The 18,088-nt window shown below is 41.1% G+C and overlaps 1 protein-coding gene, 1 long non-coding RNA gene, 1 other non-coding gene and 1 pseudogene across 4 annotated transcripts in view; 1 reads left to right on the top strand and 3 right to left on the bottom strand.

Annotated features, from left to right (window-relative positions):
• The window catches only part of LOC108718341 (sodium-coupled neutral amino acid transporter 9), a 77,298-nt gene extending 72,395 nt beyond the window's left edge, over nucleotides 1–4,903 (bottom strand). Inside the window, exon 1 of one of the 2 annotated variants that reach the window (XM_018266099.2) lies at nucleotides 4,780–4,903. The gene's annotated coding sequence lies outside the window, so the exon portion shown is untranslated. Of the gene's footprint in view, nucleotides 1–4,534; nucleotides 4,671–4,779 lie in introns of those variants that run through there. The other variant, XM_018266108.2, reaches the window with a different exon arrangement.
• An 85-nt stretch (nucleotides 4,904–4,988) lies between these two features.
• Nucleotides 4,989–9,744, top strand: LOC121395561. Its single transcript, XR_005962551.1, has 2 exons — nucleotides 4,989–5,162; nucleotides 8,404–9,744. It is a non-coding gene; the product is annotated as an uncharacterized LOC121395561 (long non-coding RNA).
• LOC121392966 lies at nucleotides 8,688–8,852 on the bottom strand. The gene has a single exon (XR_005962962.1). It is a non-coding gene; the product is annotated as a U1 spliceosomal RNA (small nuclear RNA).
• A 197-nt stretch (nucleotides 9,745–9,941) lies between the features above and the next one.
• LOC121392967 lies at nucleotides 9,942–10,095 on the bottom strand (annotated as a pseudogene).
• Between the last annotated feature and the right edge of the window lie 7,993 nt (nucleotides 10,096–18,088).

Below are 18,088 nucleotides of genomic sequence, written 5' to 3'. Positions count from 1 at the left end.
CACCAGAGCTGTAGAGTCTCCAAAAATGTACCGACTCGGACTCATAATAACTTTAAATTCAAGCACTGAATATAATTAAATCAGATTTAAGAGCTTCTATAAAGGAGAATATGGCAGAAGCCAATCTGTTACTAAAACAATACTCTCGTTAATTTTGGATTGTATTTAACAGTTATTCTACAGCTTTATTCCAGGTTCAATTAATATATAAATTGTTTTATGTTTTCTAATTGTGTTTGGTTTATGTATTTTAAGTCTGATTATTTTGAGCTTTGGCAGTGATAAAATGCCTTGTATTTTGTGTACTTAACTTCTTTCAATTAACATGGAAATTACATTAGAAACAGTAACACCAAAAAAACGAAAGTGTTCTTAAGTAATTAACATAATCTACTGTTGCTCTGCACTGGTATAAACTGTGTGTTTGCTTCAGGATACTCTATAGTTTATGTAAACAAGACGCTGTGTAGCCATGGGGGGGGGGGGGCAGCCATTCAAGCTGTTGAAAAGGCACATGTTACACAGCACATAACAGATAAGCCCTGTCCAATACAATGGTGTTTTATTTATTATCTGCTATGTAACCTGTGCCTTTTCTCCTTTTTTCCAGCAGTTTGAATGACTGCCCCTATGGATACACATCGGCTTATTTATATAAACTATAGTAGTCTTCTGTAGCAAACAGTTTTTACCAATGCAGAGCAACAATATATTTTAAATTACTTTGATACAATTTTGATTTTTGGAGTTACTGTTCCTTTAAAAACAGAGGAGTCGGAGGTACCATAAACTGAGGAGCCGGAGGTACCATATACTGAGGAGTCAGAGTCAAAGAATTTATGTACCGACTTCACAGCTCAGGTTCTCAGGCGACAGTTTTCCTTTATTCACTGGTTATCCACATTTAGGGGCATATTTATTATGCTGTGTAAAAAAAACAGCGGGATAATACACCACACATTGCCAGGCTTCACTATTAAAAAAACAGCATAAACATTTTATGCATTTGTTCCTATAGTGACTTCCCCGGAAGTAATGTAAAATAACTGCAGAAAATCTGACATTCACATGGACTAAAATGATCTGTTATCTACTATGTATCCTGTGCTTGAATGGACTCCAGACACAAACCGATATAAGCTGCTGATAGATTAAGTTGGCAGTTTATTGGGCAGTGTACGGTGGCCCTCTGATGGGCTTATCTGATTGATATCTGGCCGAAAGTCAGCCAGATGTCGATCAGCGGGTTTAAAAAACCCATAGGATCGATGACCGCATTGGTTCTTTGATGTGGTCCTCAATCCAACTGCCTGTATTCTTCTCATTGTGATCCGATCGTTGGGACCTAGGGCCCACAATCGGATCAGCCCGATCCCCCCACATCGAGGTGGGCATATCAGGGAGAGATCTGCTCATTTTACTCAATGTTGATGTGACAGATTCAAAAGCAAATAACTATGACCCATATGGTCCCCCCTAAATTCACTGATTGGTTACTGACTGATAACCAATAAGACAGCTGCAAAGCAGCCAATTATGTTAGACATTTGGTCACTCCAGTCTTTATAGATTACATTTTTGGCTAACTAAATACAGTCTATATTGAAAACAATTTGTATTTTACACAGGCTATTTACCCAGGTTTTAATGTTACACTGAAGAATTACTTTAAGTTCTTACAAGAGAATATATATGTAATTTATAGCTCTTTACAGGGCACAAACTTGTCATGTAAAATAAAAAATGATCTTATTTGCAAATACTGGGTGATTAAGATTAAGATTTTGCATGTTTAAATTAAAAAACTTGATGGTGTTACTAGTCCTTTTAAATCCGTGCTATGCACAATGGATAACTTAAGCAAAGGATATGACTAAGTCAGTGTTGTCAGTTCAGATACTGCCGATACAGCAGTTTATCAAGGGCAATGAAGCTACAATACTGCTGCTAGTTTTTTGTGCAAGATGACAGTTATTCTGACCTAGACTGCCATTGCTCCCCATTGTTGGTTCTAACATTAAAGGAAAACTATACCCCCAAAATGAACACTTAAGTAACAGATAGTTTACATCATATTAAGTGGCATATTAAAGAATCTTAAACTGGAATATATATTTAAGTAAATATTGCCCTTTTACATCTCTTGCCGTGAACCACCATTTTGTAACGGTCTGTGTGCAGCCTCAGATCACCTGACGAGAAATACTACAACTCTAACTGAAACAGGAAGTGTGAAAGCAAAAGATACAACTCTGTCTGTTAATTGGCTCATGTGACCTATGGAGTATAATTTGTTTGATTTATTTGTGTGAACAGCATATCGTACGATCCCAGGGGGCGGCCCTTATTTTTTAAAATGGCAATTTTCTATTTATGATTACCCAATGACACATACTACTAAAAGTATATTATTATGAAAATGGTTTATTTACATGAAGCAGGGTTTCATGTATGGGGGTAGAGTTTTCCTTTAAGGTAGTCCAGTATAGTTTAAATTGCTGCAATCCATTTTACCTTTGCTTTATGGCTTATGCTACACCAGGCTGCATCTAGACTTGCATATAAACGTCGATGGAGAAAGACAATTTTATTCCCATCTGTTCTGTGGTGTAAGTGCACTGACAGGTTTTGTATTGGCCTTTGTGCATGCAGAGGGTCAATGGCACGCAAATGGAATGTTTCACATTACTGTGCCAAATTCTTCTCTGTGCAGGGCAGATTGGCTACTTTTCTCCACCTATACATAAACAGCCTGATGTGGAATTACCCTGTATATCTTTCTCAGTAAGGGTCTGGCCACACAAGCAGATTCGGGGAGATTAGACTCCCCAGCGACAAATCTCCTCTTCTTCAGGGCGACAATCTCCCCGAACTGCTTTCCCCCTGCCCACCAACGGCTAAAATGAAAATCGCCTGGGGGAAGGCACACGCGGCGATTTGGTGTTTAAACCAAATGCATTAAACTTATTTCATATGTTTTATAATAATGTACTGGATGACTGGGACAACCTTATTATGTATGAAATATAATGCTATAATGCTATTATAATAAGTAGTAATAAAAACTATGCTATGCACTATTATACAAAGTAACCCAGACCAAAATTACCAGGTGACCGAATAAATGAGAGGGTTAATTGTATCAATACTAGAAGCTGGGCTGAACCCAATTATTCGGTTATCTAAACCAGACTAGGTGGCCACACACGCTTCTATTACAATCTTTTCACGACAATTTTTGCACGAAAAATCTTTCGCCCACTCTACTAATGTTAAGAGCTGAATCGACATAAATGCAGGTAAAAACAAAAGTAAATCTTTAGCTCTGACCATTTAGCATTAACATTACGATGTTTGCAACATTTTCATTCCTGCCAGATTGACAAGACGCCCGATATCCAAGTTTTTTTTTACCAATATCGGTTTCCTTGTCTCCCACCACACATGCACAGATTATCGTACGAAAGATCTTCGTTTCCCATCAGATGTATTAGAGCTCACTCAAATAACTGATTCCAGCACAAACAAAATCTAACAAAATAACTGCCTTGTAGAGAGACAGGATGTCTGGTGATTTTAAGAGCGCTAATACATCTAGGCAAAAGGACCCGCCCCCCCCATAAGATATATTGGATCTTAAGATGGACAAACACGTAGATGCCCAACTTGAGGTGGGCTATAGGCTGATCCGATCATGGGCCCTAGGGCCCAATGATCGCATCATAACGAAGTGTAAACGGGCAGTCTGATTGCGGGACCGCATCAACGAACAGATGCGGTCTGCAATCAGATATGATTTTTAGTACTGTCCATTCAACATCTGGGCAACTTTCGGCCAGATATCGACCGGGGAAGCCCGTTGGAGGGCCCCATACACGGGCCAATAAGCTGCCCATGTATGGCCACCTTAACTGTCAATGAATATCTGACACCCAACTCCTGCATGAAGACAGAATGAAGAGAAACAAATGGTGACAGAGGATAATAAATATAAACTTGATTATTTCAGAAACAGTACTGAATTTTTAATGGATTATATTTAGAAAATTTCTTATTTCAGTATGCTGAAGCCTATATTAAATGTTCTAAGGTTCAGATTGAAACTATAGAATAAAGTAGGAGAAAAAACAAATGTTCTGGGCATTTAATCAACAGATCACAATCGTACGAAATCTTATGCCCCAGTCACCCATAGATATCATCAGATAGGCACTATATGCAAAGATTATTATCAGACAGAAATGTTTTAACCTGTCTGATTGACTAAACGCCGTGGTAGGGGACAATTATTCAGAGCCTACACATGGTCCAAAAATCATATAAATCTGTACAACTATATCTGTGCTTCTATGGCCAGCTTTAGACCCCTGCCTTTCCACTGCTATGGGCGGGAAGGCTTTTTAGGAAGATAAGTTGCCGGGCGACTAAATCTCCCTGAATCTTCCCATGTGTCTCTGCCCTCAGGCTTAGAAATTTGGGTGCAACCAGCTGCAGGGGGGGGGGGGGGTATCCAATGCAGTATTCAAGTACTCACCTGAAATCCCACTTACTGGCAGGACATGGATAGAAACACTTCTGTAAGTAAATAACCCCTCTTTTAGCTGCCAGGATATACCCACACACCCCTACAGACAAAACACGTATTTCTACTTAAAAGATTAATCAATTAGCTTGAAAGTAAGACACTCGTGTTCTTTTCAGACCACCATGTGCACAGTAGAACTGGGATTATTAGTCGTAAAGCCATGAACAAAAATAAATCTGTAGTAAATGATGTACCTTCCACTATAGCAGGCAACCGGCTTCCATACTCCGGCAACTTCCCTGAAAGCTACAAAACAAGACGCAGCTGAGTTAGGCTAGGCAGCAACTGGCGAAAAGCATGGCGGGAATGTAGTTCCCGCGCTTCTTATTTGCTGCAAACGAACCTCGGACGCGAACTACATTTCCCATAGTCCACCGCGTCAGTACGTCCGCGCTTGTTTTGGTGAAGGGAGAAGTGCCCTAGTGCTGAGTGATTTCTTCTCGTTCTTTTAACCAAACATGCAAGGGAAAAAATGCAAATCAAGGACTTTGTTTGACCACCAGAACCACACCGGATGTCAGGCGCAAAAAAATAAGAAACTGTAAGGATAACGTTACAGCGATAAGCTATTTTGCAGGTGATTCACAGTATAGTTGTTTAAAGTGATACTGACACTAAAAATTTTCTTTTCAAAACATTAATCTGCAACAAAAAGTTACCTATAGGTCATGTTGGTCGTTTTTTCGCTGCTTTTGTAAGTAATTGACAACATGTCTAGCCCCATGTCAGATTTCAAAATTGGATATGAAAAAAATCTGTTTGCTCTTTTGAGAAATGGAGCAGCACTATTAACTGATTCATTTTGAAAAAAAAAATGTTTTCCCATGACAGTATCCCTTTAAGTAAAAAGATACAGGTTGGGGTTGTTGATGAACCGTATCAGAGTTAAAGGGGAAGGAAACCTAGTCGGCGCAAACCCCCCACCCCCCCACCCATTTGTTGCCCACCCTCCCTTCTCCCCCCTGGCCTACCCGTCCCGCTGGGCAAATGCCCCTAACTTGTTACTTACCCTTCTGCGCAGGTCCAGTCCAGGGAGTTCACAGGCGACATCTTCTTCCACGCGATCTTCTGTAGGATCATTTTGCCGGTACGGATCTACTGCGCATGCGCCAAAAGTCACGCGCATGCGCAGTAGATCGTACCGGCGAAATGATCCTACTGCGCATGCGCCAAAACGCCTTTCAAAACAGGAAGAAGATCGCGTGGAAGAAGATGTCGTCTGTGAACTCCCTGGACTGGACCTGCGCAGAAGGGTAAGTAACAAGTTAGGGGCATTTGCCCAGTGGGACGGGTAGGCCAGGGGGGAGGAGGGAGGGTGGGCAACAAACGGGTGGGGGGTTTGCGCTGATAGGTTTCCTTCCCCTTTAATCCAAGACAGAGCAAATTGCTGTTTCCCTATGGATAACTTGGGAATAGTCATTGTAATAAAAAACTAACCATAAATGTATAGTAGGATTAAATAATAACTGGTGAAATGATTAAAGAAAATATATAGTACACAAAAATCACCACCATCACTTCCACCAATTAATAATAGTTGTACATGCAGTTGCATGGATAATATGAAACAGTTCTGAGCCCAACAATTTAACGGAGGGATAATGCAAACACTGTTAATAAGTAAACCTCAAGTGAGAAAAGAAGTATGTGGTATGTCAATGATGGATCTCAAAATTCACTTAAATTTATGTGTAAAGTAACTATAGTTATGTTATTAACAGCACAGACACCTTCAGTGATTGAAGAAAAAATGGGATGAATTTCAACCATTTAAAGGAGAAAGAAAGGCATCCTGCACTTGGGGGTGCCAAATGTTAGGCACCCCAAGTGATTTTATTGACTTACCTGAAACCCCGGCCTGGTGCTCCTATCAGCAGAAAACTGCACCGGCCCGGGGTTATACCAATGAGCACCACTGATTGCTTCTCTCCCATCTTCCGCTTTCTTTGCGTGGCTGCCCATGTGCAGTAGAACGAAAAGCCGAACTTTAACTAAAAAGTCGGCTATTTCGTTCAACTGCGCATGCGTTTGCCCCGGGATATTTGAAGCCAGAAGAGGATTGTTCCGTGGTGCTCAGTGGTGTAACCCTGGGCCGGTACAGTTTTCTGCTTATAGGAGCACCGAACTGGGGTTTCAGGTAGGTCAATACAATCACTGTAGGGTGCCCCCAAGTGCAGGATGCCTTTCCTTCTCCTTTAACTTCTCAGTGAAATCCTTGTCGAGTGAACATAAAGATGTATGCACATCCACAATGCAGCTATAAACTCAAAAACAATTATTATGAAATTTTATTGCACTTTTTTATTGTTGTAATTTGCTCTGTAGTAATATAGCTGTTGCTGTAAAGGCTTCTAGAGGCTAAAAATCAGCTGCAGGCATACACGTTGCGTTAAATTCATCAAGCCTTTGTTGTTCCACACGCATGTAAAATAGAAGGAATGAAAACGAGTGTAACAGAAGAGGCAGAAAAAAGAAGTAAGGTCTATGAAAAAATAAATAAATAAGAAGGTAAGAAGAGAAATTTACCCTTAGAGCCAATGAACCAATCAGGGGTGCTTCGCCAATGAGACGAGTTGAGGCTGTCGCCTCAGGCGGCAGCACCCCACTAGGTACCAGGGGCAGCAAAAATGCTGCTCCTGGTATTTTAAGAGCAAATTTCCAGGGGAGGGGGGGCAGCAGCAAATGCTGCTGCCTCAGGCGGCGGAGGGGCCAGGATCGCCCTTGGAACTAATGACCAAATATATTGGAATTAATTTTTTGCAATTACTTGGACTGGAACTGGAAATGTATTAACTAATTTGCCCCAATTAAAGCAACAACAGCTGTATTGGGAAATAAATTGTACAACTAAAGATTGTGCTTCAGTATAAAGAACCCATAGAACAATTTTAAAGTATGATACAAAGTCTACAAATATTTTTGATCAGGCCAACAACTTTAATAATAGATAACATTTTCAAAATCATCGTCACACTTTCAGTACGTGCACTTAAAGATGACTTATTTAAATACACATTTTAAAAGTTTAATTTACGACAAGAGTGCTCAGCAGCCGGCTCTGTTCCTTGAAACTGAGGCGCGTCTTCCCTCCGCCTTGAGACGAGCGCCAAACGAGCTCCCATAGTTCATTGCCGCAAGGGCCTCGTCTGTCCTGGCAGCCAGGCTGCCTTAGCTTTAGGGGGGAGGCTCATTTGGATTCTGCCTCAGATCTTTCCACCTCAAAAATACCCCAAAAGAGCCTGCTTTTCCGAGAATGCAACCTCACTTCTGACACCGTCTCCTTTTCCATCAAGTTCGACTTCTTTGAAATCCTTGGAGCTGGGTTGGGTGGTGAGGGTGCTGTCCTGAAGTGGTGGCATGAGAAAATGGCAAAAGTGAGACAACCACTTATGTACAAGGAGTCCCGCAAAGGTGTGAAAGGTGTTCCTGACATCCCCACCATGCTGAGAAGTTTCTTTGTGGGCAACTGCATCCGCCTGACCTTAACCGCTCAATGGCCCACAGGTTTTGTTTGTTTGTTTTAACCACTCTTCTGGCATGTGCTGGGGTGGGACACCAACTGGAGGGGAGTCAAGGCCGACTTGTCGAAACCAAAGACAATCCACAAGCTCGGTCTAATTTTTATTTTGCAACTGGTGCGCTCTACATATGCTAATCCGCATGGGCAATTGATACAATCTATCACAAGGCAAAGTCTTTCAATGTCATTTTTGTCCCTTGGTGTGGGCATATACAATAATTTCCTGGTATGATACCTGTGCAGTGAGTGGCTACAATTAAGGCCCTTCCTTTGACCAATGACTTTTTTTTTTCCTCAGCCTTGCTTCTATCAGCCTGCAACTAAAAAAGCAACTAAATGAAAAATGAACTTTGAAAGGAAAACTACTCTTTAACTATGTAACAAAGTGTTGCAAAGCTTGCCCTGCCACCAAGTGGTCAAACACAGACATCGGTTTGGAAAGTGCAGCAAAGCTACGCGCCATGACGAACCCACACCAAAGGCCGCCCCAAGCCCATGAAACGCACATGATGACAACAACGAGAAAGATGGGACTCTCGTGTCAGCCTGTTGCCGCATGATCTACTTATCCACAAGCCAGATCAGGGGAAAGCGCGAATGCAGTCCCCCACTACCAGAAATTATGCAGTCCACATTTCCTGCATTTGGGGAGATTGCAGGGGTCAGCTCGGCCGGAGTGCAATGAACAAGCCTTATTCTGGGAGAACCACCTTCGTGATCATGCTATCTCCCCTGCCAGGTAAGTATGAATTGCTTGCAAGAAAAGCTTGGCTGCTGCTCAAACACGAGGCCGGCAACTTCAGGAGACCGATCTTCCCTTCTACCCACTCATTTGGATTCTGCCTCAAATCTTTCCACCTTAAAACACCTCAAAAGAGCCTGCTCTTCCATAAATGCAACCTCACGTCTGACACCATCTCCTTTTACGTCAAATCGGACTTCTTCAATGTACAAGGAGCCCTTCAAAGGTGGGAAAGGTGTTCCTGACATCCCCACCATGCTGAGAAGTTTGTTTGTGGGCAACTGCATCCACTTGACTGCAAAAGGCAAGGACTCTTCTAGCAGCTCAATGGTCCACAGGTTTTTTTTTTGTTAGTTTGTTTATTTAAACAAGAGTGAGCGGGGGTGGGAAAGCTCCAACCCTTATAGCCGGAACACCCTCACCCTCTCAGTTTTATCTGAATGCTGCAAAGTTTGGAACAACAACTGGAGAGGAATCAAGGCCAACTTGGCGAAACCAAAGACTATTCACAAGCTACATGTTAATCTGCATGGGCAATTGAGACATTCTATCACGTGGTCTTTCAGTGTCATTTTGGTCCCTTGGTGTGGGCGTATACAATAATTTCCCAGTATGATACCTGTGCAGTGAGTTGGCACAATTTAGGCAGGGGACTGTGCCCTTCCTTTGACCAATGACTTTTTTTTCTCAGCCTTACTTCTATCAGCCCGCATGACTCTTTCCCCCTATGCTTTTACCATTTCTTGTAACTGAATCGAGGGAGGTTCTTAAATCATTTTCCATATACATTATCTTTTTGTAGCATTTGCCAGTATTTCTGTACCTATATAAAAAAGTCATAATTTCTGGTGTACTATTTGAAAGCAACTAAATAAAAAAATGAAATTTGGAAAGCAATTTACTCTTTAACTATGTAACAAAGTGTTGTGAAGCTTGCCCTGCCACCAAGTGGTCAAACGCAGTCATCAGTTTGGAAAGCGCAGCAAAGCTACACGCCATGGCAAATCCACAAAGAGGCCGCCCCAAGCCCACGAAACGCACGTGGCAGAGAACAATAATGAGAAAGATGGGTCTCACGCGTCAGCCTGTTGCCGCATGATCTACTGTTCCCACTACCAGAAATTATGCAGTCGACTTTTCCACATTTGGGAAAATCGCAGGGGTCAGCACGTCCGGAGTGCAATGGGCGATCCTCAGCCTGGGAGAACCACCTTTGTGGATATGGTATCTTTCCTGACAGGTAAGTATGAGTTGCTTGCAGGAAAAGCTCGACTGCTACTCAAACACGAGCAACTTAAGGAGGCCAATCGTCGCTCCCATCCACCCTGCTTACCCGGCACAGGTGCGCCCGCAAGTCCCATAGTCTACTTTTCCACAAGCCAGATCGGGGGAAAGTGCCAACGCAGTCCCCCACTACCAGTCCCCGCATTTGGGGAAATCACAGGGTCAGCATAGTCGGAGTGCAGGCTTTGCCCTGGGAGAACCATTTTTTCAATGTTTTATTTGTTAAAACTCAAAACACATTTCATTTTACTTGACACATCATAAATCCAATGTTTCATAATCACAAAGTACATTAGCAATCATTTTCTTACATTCATCAATATACCACATTGAAAAAAATACTGATTTCTTGCATACCATAGAACTTCTTTAATACAGTTCAATCTAACCCACATTTTTTTTATATGTTTAGAACCCATGCATTACAGATTCATATAATATACTATCCATAGGCATTATTCCTTTAAACAAATAAGCAATTTTACCAATTACTTGCTTTGCAAAAGTACATTCCCAAAATAAATGACACACTGTTTCCTCTGTATTACACAATCGTGGACACCTTGCCTCATGCACTAAGTGTCTTTTATACATAAAGGACCTAATAGGCAAACTTTCAGTTGCACACTACTACACTAAATCTTTGTATTTATTGAGCAAATATTTTGCAGAATTATTTTTCCATATCTCACTCAAAGAGAAAGTTGAAAAGATTCCCACTGATGCTACTGAATCTCCATCTCTTATTATTTTCATTACAACTTTAGGCTTACATAAATCGGGTGCCATTACTTCAAGATTCCACACTTTAATAAATTACTCTACCAAACTATAAATCCAGGGAATATCCCAGCAAACAGGTCTCAAATTATCCAATTTATACTAATCAAATTTCAAAAATACTGAAGTTACAAAGAAAGATATTGGCTAATATGCCCTTGGTGCATCTTTCTGTGTCCTAAACATTACAGAAATTAGATTACATAGAAATGTTACGTATAAGATGTTTGGAATATCCGGAACACCCTTTCCCCTCTTTAGGGCTTCTTTTCACTCTATCCATATCTGAATTCCACATAGAATTAAATGTTTCTTTATTTAAACAACTTTTAATAGCTGCAGGAAAAGGCAATACTTGTGCTATGTACAATAACTTTGGCATTGCAGTTTTTTTCTGAGCAAGATTCTTACCACCCATAGTTAGATTATTTTATAGGAACCTAGGCATTGTTTACATTTATTAAGAGCTATTTCCCAATTTTTGGACATAGACCCCACTGAGCCAAACCAGACACCAAGCAATTTTATATGATTATCTGTTTCATTAAATAGGATAAAACTTGTATCACCTCATTCACCAAGAAGGACAGAACAGAAATTCAGAACAAAATACTGTGACGTCATCCATGCATAAACTACACTTGACTCTCACCTTATTGGAACCTGGCAAATGGATCCCTTTAATTCAAATAAATGAAGCAAAATCCTCAATGCAACAAACGAATAGCAATGTAGACAGTGGGCACCCCTGCCGAACACATGACAGAACAGGAAAAGTAGGAGTTTGCCATCCATAGTTGAGCACGCTACTAAAAACATCTTTGTTTAACAGTGCAGTCATCATTCTAAATGAATCATCAAAACCATCATGTATGCATGAGCTACCCTGTCAGGCCTTTTCTTGATCTGAATTAAACAAAATGGGTTACAGTATTAAATGTATTATCAATGCTTCGTCTGGGAATAACAAAAGTTTTATTTTACTTAATAATTTGACTAACAACTGATTTTAATCTATATGACAAGACTTTTGCACAAATCTTATAATCAACGTTTATCAATGTAATAGGTCTCCATTTTCTTAAGTCTTTACAGTCACCTTTATTCTTGTAAATTCATTCTATTTTACCCTGGCCATCTCCATGTCTTCTACATATGGGTTAACTCAGGTCTGGACTGGGTGTCAAAATAGACCCTGGCATTCCAATTACACAGAGGCCCAATCAGCACCCCACCGGCCCACTAAATGGTGACTTTCTATGGCACCCTAAAGCAGCCCCACTGGCATTTGCCAGAACCCACAGATTGCCAGTCCTGGCCTGGGTTAGCTCCTCCCCTTTGATCCCAGACAGGAGACACTCCTCTCCCAGAACTTTAAAGCCTTCCCACTCCCTTACACAGGTGTTTTTTTTTGTCCTCTGCCTTGGATTTTAAAGAACCATCTCAGGGCCTTGCCGAGAAGGAGCACATTTGGGGGAGTCAGGTTTTAAGGTTGTCCTTACAAACGGCGGCTAAATTGTGCAGTATGTATGCCAGAGAATAGGTAGGTATCCATATCTATGTGGGTACTGACCAGTACAGGCTGCAGATCTGTATTCCAGATACAGATTGGTTTAAGGAATTGCATCTACTTCTGGTGCTGTCAGGAGCATGGTGATTCCCATTAAGCCTCAGCTGAGCTAATTTGCAACTTACCTACAATTTTAACCATTCTGGCTCTGATTCTGTGTCACTTTCATCCAGAGGCAAAATCCCAGGCTGGTTTTTAAGCAGTAACAGAATATTCTGTGCTAAAGCTGATTGCTGTATAAAGACTAGAGGAGATTAAATATATTCAGGTATTTCAGTTGTACATTGCTGCTGCCACTGTCAGTCTTAGTCTGGGCTGGTTTCTGGATTCTTACCCTTATTATGTGAGTTTAATTATGTGTGTTAATACTGTGTGTACCATACTAGTTATACCATACTGGTTATTATGAGCAACTCAGTAATTGTATTCTGTGTATAGCGCTACATGTCCTTTACAATCTGGGCCAGTCAGTAATTGTATACTCTTTATAGTGCTACATGTCCTTTATAATTTGGGCAACTCAGTAATTGTATACTGTGTATAGTGCCACATGTCCTTTACAATCTCGGCCAGTCATTAATTGTATACTGTGTATAGTGCTAAATGCCCTTTACAATCTGTGCTGTGCCACTCAGTAATTGTATACTGTGTATAGTGCTACATGTCCTTTACAATCTCGGCCAGTCATTAATTGTATACTGTATATAGCGCTATCCTTTACAATCTGGGCCACTCAGTAATTGTATACTGTGTATAGTACTACTGTTCATTTTACATTTAGGGCCACTCAGTAATATCATATAGAGTATAGCAGTGCAGTCCCTTTATAAATGGGGTCACTCAGTAATGGTATACTGTGTATAGCACTACATGCCTTTTACAATAATTGTATTCTGTGTATAGAACTACAGGCCCTTTGCATTTAGGGCCACTCGGTAATATCATACTGTGTATAGCACTACATGCCTTTTTTATAATCAAGACCACTTATTAACTATATACTGTGTATAGCATATAGGCCCTTTACAGTAACTGTGTTGTTTATAGCACTATAGGCTTTTACAATTAGGGTCACTCAGTGCTCTAATACTATGTATATAACTACAGGCCCCATTTACATTTGGGGCCACACAGTAACTGTGTTGTGTATAGCACTATAGGCTTTTACAATTAGGGTCACTCAGTGATCTAATACTATGTATAGTGATGGGCGAATTTATTTGCCAGGCGCGAATTTGCATGATTCGCCGCCGACGAATAAATTCGCAAAACGCCCGCGAAAATTTGCCGGTTCGTTTCACGAATTTCGCGGGAAATTCACGAATTTTGCGGTGAACCGCAACGGAGCAAATTCGCCCATCACTAACTATGTATATAACTACAGGCTCCATTTACATTTGGGCCCACACAGTAATTGTGTGCTATGTATATCTATACCGCTGTACATAAGAGCCATTTTAGTTATTCAACTATAACACAGAAGCGAGCGAGCAAGTCTAAAACCTGTTTAAAACCAGTGTGCATTCAAATACTGGTATCATGCAGATGGCCTGTTGGAATTAATTCAGTATACTGAGTGTCATTATTTTGAACATTTTATGTTTGCATATGGTTATTACCAGCCTTTAGATTGTTGTAGGCCATTTCATATACCAATGCTGCATATTTCATTATTAGCCTTCTAGTTTTATGGCCATTAGAAACGTATGCGTATTGCTATAGTATTGGGTGTTAAAGCCATTTAGTTGTTTGCTTTAGGCCAAGTCCTCTGTCTAAAACGCTGTGATCATTAATCCTCTGTAACCCTACTTTGGCCACCACTTGTATTATAGGATATACAAAATCAATATCTTACCATCCAGAGGACCTATATCCCCTTTGTTGAATGAAAGTGTACTGGGAATTTCTCTCAATGGCAGTGCCTCCACCTAGTGGGATCCGGGGATGTGGCCCCACTAGGAAACAATAATTTACCACAGTGTTGCTGTAAAACAGATAAAACTTTAAACATATCCAAACCCCTGTCATGGGTATCCCGTGTGGTAAGTCCAACCCTGGCACAGTCTTTACCAGGCAAAGTCCCACACTCCACTCCTGTGGTTAAAGACAGTCACTGTTCCTTTCCCAAGGTAGCGCACCTGCCCAAATACCGCTCCTGTTAGACAGAGTTAGCTGTGAAGGGCAGTGGTTGCCTCGGCGGGTATAAAAGCCCAAACTAGTCTGAGTAGTGTGAGATAGCAGGCCGCAATGGTGTTTTTTTTTCTATAAATGACCGGCGCACATCAGGAAGGAGAGGTTCTGCTCAAAGGGCGAGCAGTGAACGAGGGAGCGTCGAGCCCATAGCTGGAGGGGTACATGGCCAGGCTCTGGGGGTGCAGGCTGCTCCCATTACTGTATAAACCATGCGCTGCCGACCCCGCCGGGAACGTTCTGCCCGGGCTGTTCCTGTAGCCGCTGCCGGCGACCCCACTAAGCAGAACTGCACCAAGGCTGAACAGAGGGACTCGGAGCTGCACAATGAGGCCAACTTGAGAATCTACCCCTGGATGAGGAGCGCAGGTAAGTGGGAGCTACAGCCAAGGGGAAGCGGGTTAAAGCTCGGCTCCTAGGAGTTAATGCTCAGTGTCAAATGGGATTCAGCGTTAGAGTTAGAGGTAGTAATGTAGGAGCCGGTGTGAGCGGAGGCAGGGGACGGAGCTCTATACACATACTGGTAAGTCTTTGCCGGTATTGCTCCCATCCCAGCAGCTCCACGTATCTTTTACTCACAGCAACGAGCAACAGCAACGAGCATGCAACTTAGCTCAGTCTGGGGACTTTGGCAGCCTGTTTTGTATTTCTCTCTGCGGGGAACCTCAATGCGACTAATTGTCCTAGAAGCCCAGGTCTGCAGGGGGCAAAAGAAGCAGACAATCAAATACACAGTGCTAGGATTGTTTGCCGTTCTCCCGTGCTCTGCCATTGTATGAAGCGATGGGAAGGATTTCACACACAGACAAGTATTTTACACTGCACTGTCTGCTTCTTAGAGCTCCGTCCCTGCCTCCGCTCACACCGACTCCTAAATCACTACCCACTCTGTGCCCCGCGGCTGCTGCTGCTGTCTTTGCCTCATCTCTATCTCTGAGTAGGGGAGGAGGGAAGACAGAGAGGAAGGTGAGGAGAGCGAAGGAGGGAAGCCGATCCACGGGGAAGGAGAGACACAGCTGTTGCTGGACACCGGGAGGAGGAAGATGCCTGTCAGTGAATAGCCAGGAAGGAGAAATCGATTGCTGCAGTGTGGATGGTCGCCTTTTCGCCGTTTCTGAAGAGGACAGGAAGTGGATTTTCTGTAAGTTATTTCTTAATAAAGGCTTTGCTTTTTAAAAGTTTTATTTGTCTTGGTGTTTATTTTTCGTTGTGCACTAACGAATTTTTAAACATTTTTTTTTGATGTTACTGGTCCTTTAATTTTCTTGTATGCATATTTCATCCTTTAACCTCTGTTTTATTTTGCAGGACCTTCATCTGCAGGCTTCAGGGATTCTCCTTTCAAGGAGAAGGAAAGGTTAAAACTAAGTAAGCCTTATCAGAAAGGTCAATCTAAATATACCTAGAAGGGCCCAAAAACCATAAAATTCTATTGACAATCCATTACTACCTGGAGTTTTCCTCATTTTAAATGATCGCATTGGATGCTCTCAATTCATCCAATGGAACCCTATAACTTAGTTCTACTTTGGATTGTTCTGATAATTTGGCATTCATTTTCAATATGATGCTGGGAAACAATCTATTATAGAAATCACTTGCATCTTTTGTTTCAACCTCCTTATCTTCATCATTTAGTAATGTAGTAAGATTATATTTTATCCTTTTAATTTCTTTAAAGAAATGAGAACTAAAAAAACAATTAGGTCTTTCCAACAAAAAACTTTAACTTTTTTAACCTCAGCCATTTCATTACTAGCATTCATACCCGCTTTGCTGAGGGTGTAGAGACATTGTAATCTTTTCTGTAATTTTCTCTCCATCTGCTAAAACGTTCTCTTTGGCTTTACGGACAAAAACATATTTATTCTGCCTTTAACCCAGTCCCACCATTCACCTTTTTTTCAGAACCATAATTGCAAGTCTTTCCAATAAGAATACAATTCTTTTAGTTCATTACAAACCGTAGCATCATCGAAAAGGAGAGTATTCAATTTCCATATCCCTTGACCTGGAGAAAAAAATCTGCTGAACTTCCAGCTAAAAAGTTAAAGCTCTGTGATATGAGTATATTTCACTTTTAAATCCTCAGTAATAAAACAATTAGTGACTGAATTGGTCCATCCGGCTTAGCATAAGTGGAGTCTCTTTTGTCCTGAGGCCTAGCATCATAAATTACATATTTTAAAATTTTAGAGGAGAGATCTATACCTGATTCACTTGACCTTCCAGAAGATTCAAGCGTACAATTGAAACCCCCCCTATGACCACAACATGGGGAGTAAATAAAAAGAGTTTAAGTATTTCAAATAGCTCAGACCTATTTTTCATCTCAGCATAGGCATATACAGAAATTAACCTAAAAGAAACTGAACCATACATTCAGCCCACAATTAAGAGTTTTCCAGGAAAAGTTCCTAAATAAACCATCCTCCATCCCTAAAGAGAACAGACACCCCTCCAGATCTATTCTCCTTTGTCTTAGACCATATAAAAGGACCAATTGTCCATTCTCTGCAAAGTTGCATGGAGTCCGCAGAAAAAGTAATCCAGCATTCCTGCAAAACCAAAAAAATATATCTGCAAATTGTCCCATCAAAAATTAAGAAGCATAGTTCTTTTTATCTTACTCTTTATGCCCCTTACATTCTGGGACATAAAGGGAAGTGCCATTTATTTAGCACAAGAAGCTATCATGACCCTGTTATCCAAAGTCTCAGAAGAAGCCCAGAGATCTTGCAACTGGTTTCCTGTACACTCGAATGTTTAGGGCTAGAAACAAATTGTTTACATGAGGACATAGGAGGAATGCAAAATGTTGATGTTATTTGTCTTTAGCCACACTTCTGAGACATTTATGGGACTCTTGATCAGAACCACTATCCTCAATATTATCAGCTTTAGTGGCAGCATTCTCCTTTTAGTACTCCTCTCTTTTCAAAGATTGGGAATTATGCATTATCTCTTCCCTCTCCAATTCCAGTTCAGTACCAAAAAGTAGCTGCGCCTGCTCAGCAGGAGAGACCAAAAGAAATGTAGAGGTTCCCGGTATTTCTGATAAAAGTTCATCTCTCAATGAAACTTCTCCAATAAGAATAGGTTGCTCTAACTCTGTTCTCTCATCTTCCTCAGTTGACCCATTTATATCATGACTCCCCAGATTGATCTCTAAGACTGAGGATCTGTAAAAAGTCCTGCATAGGATCCCGTTGTCTTAGGATATTCATTGAAATGATTCAAAGTCACTTCCACACAAATTACTTTTTACTTTTTCTTTGTATTGTTGCCACCTTATCTGGAAGAAAATACCCACATTCCTTTATATTTATCTTTTTTCCCTATTAATAACATTGGGATCAACAATAATTTTTACCGACCAGGTGTCAACCCTAGGTGTGCCCCAATTTCTCATACAGT

Source organism: Xenopus laevis, chromosome 1L, assembly GCF_017654675.1.
Source record: "Xenopus laevis strain J_2021 chromosome 1L, Xenopus_laevis_v10.1, whole genome shotgun sequence".
NCBI lineage: Eukaryota > Metazoa > Chordata > Amphibia > Anura > Pipidae > Xenopus > Xenopus laevis.
Note: the sequence above shows the minus strand (reverse complement) of the source record. Positions and strands in the feature narration are given on the sequence as shown.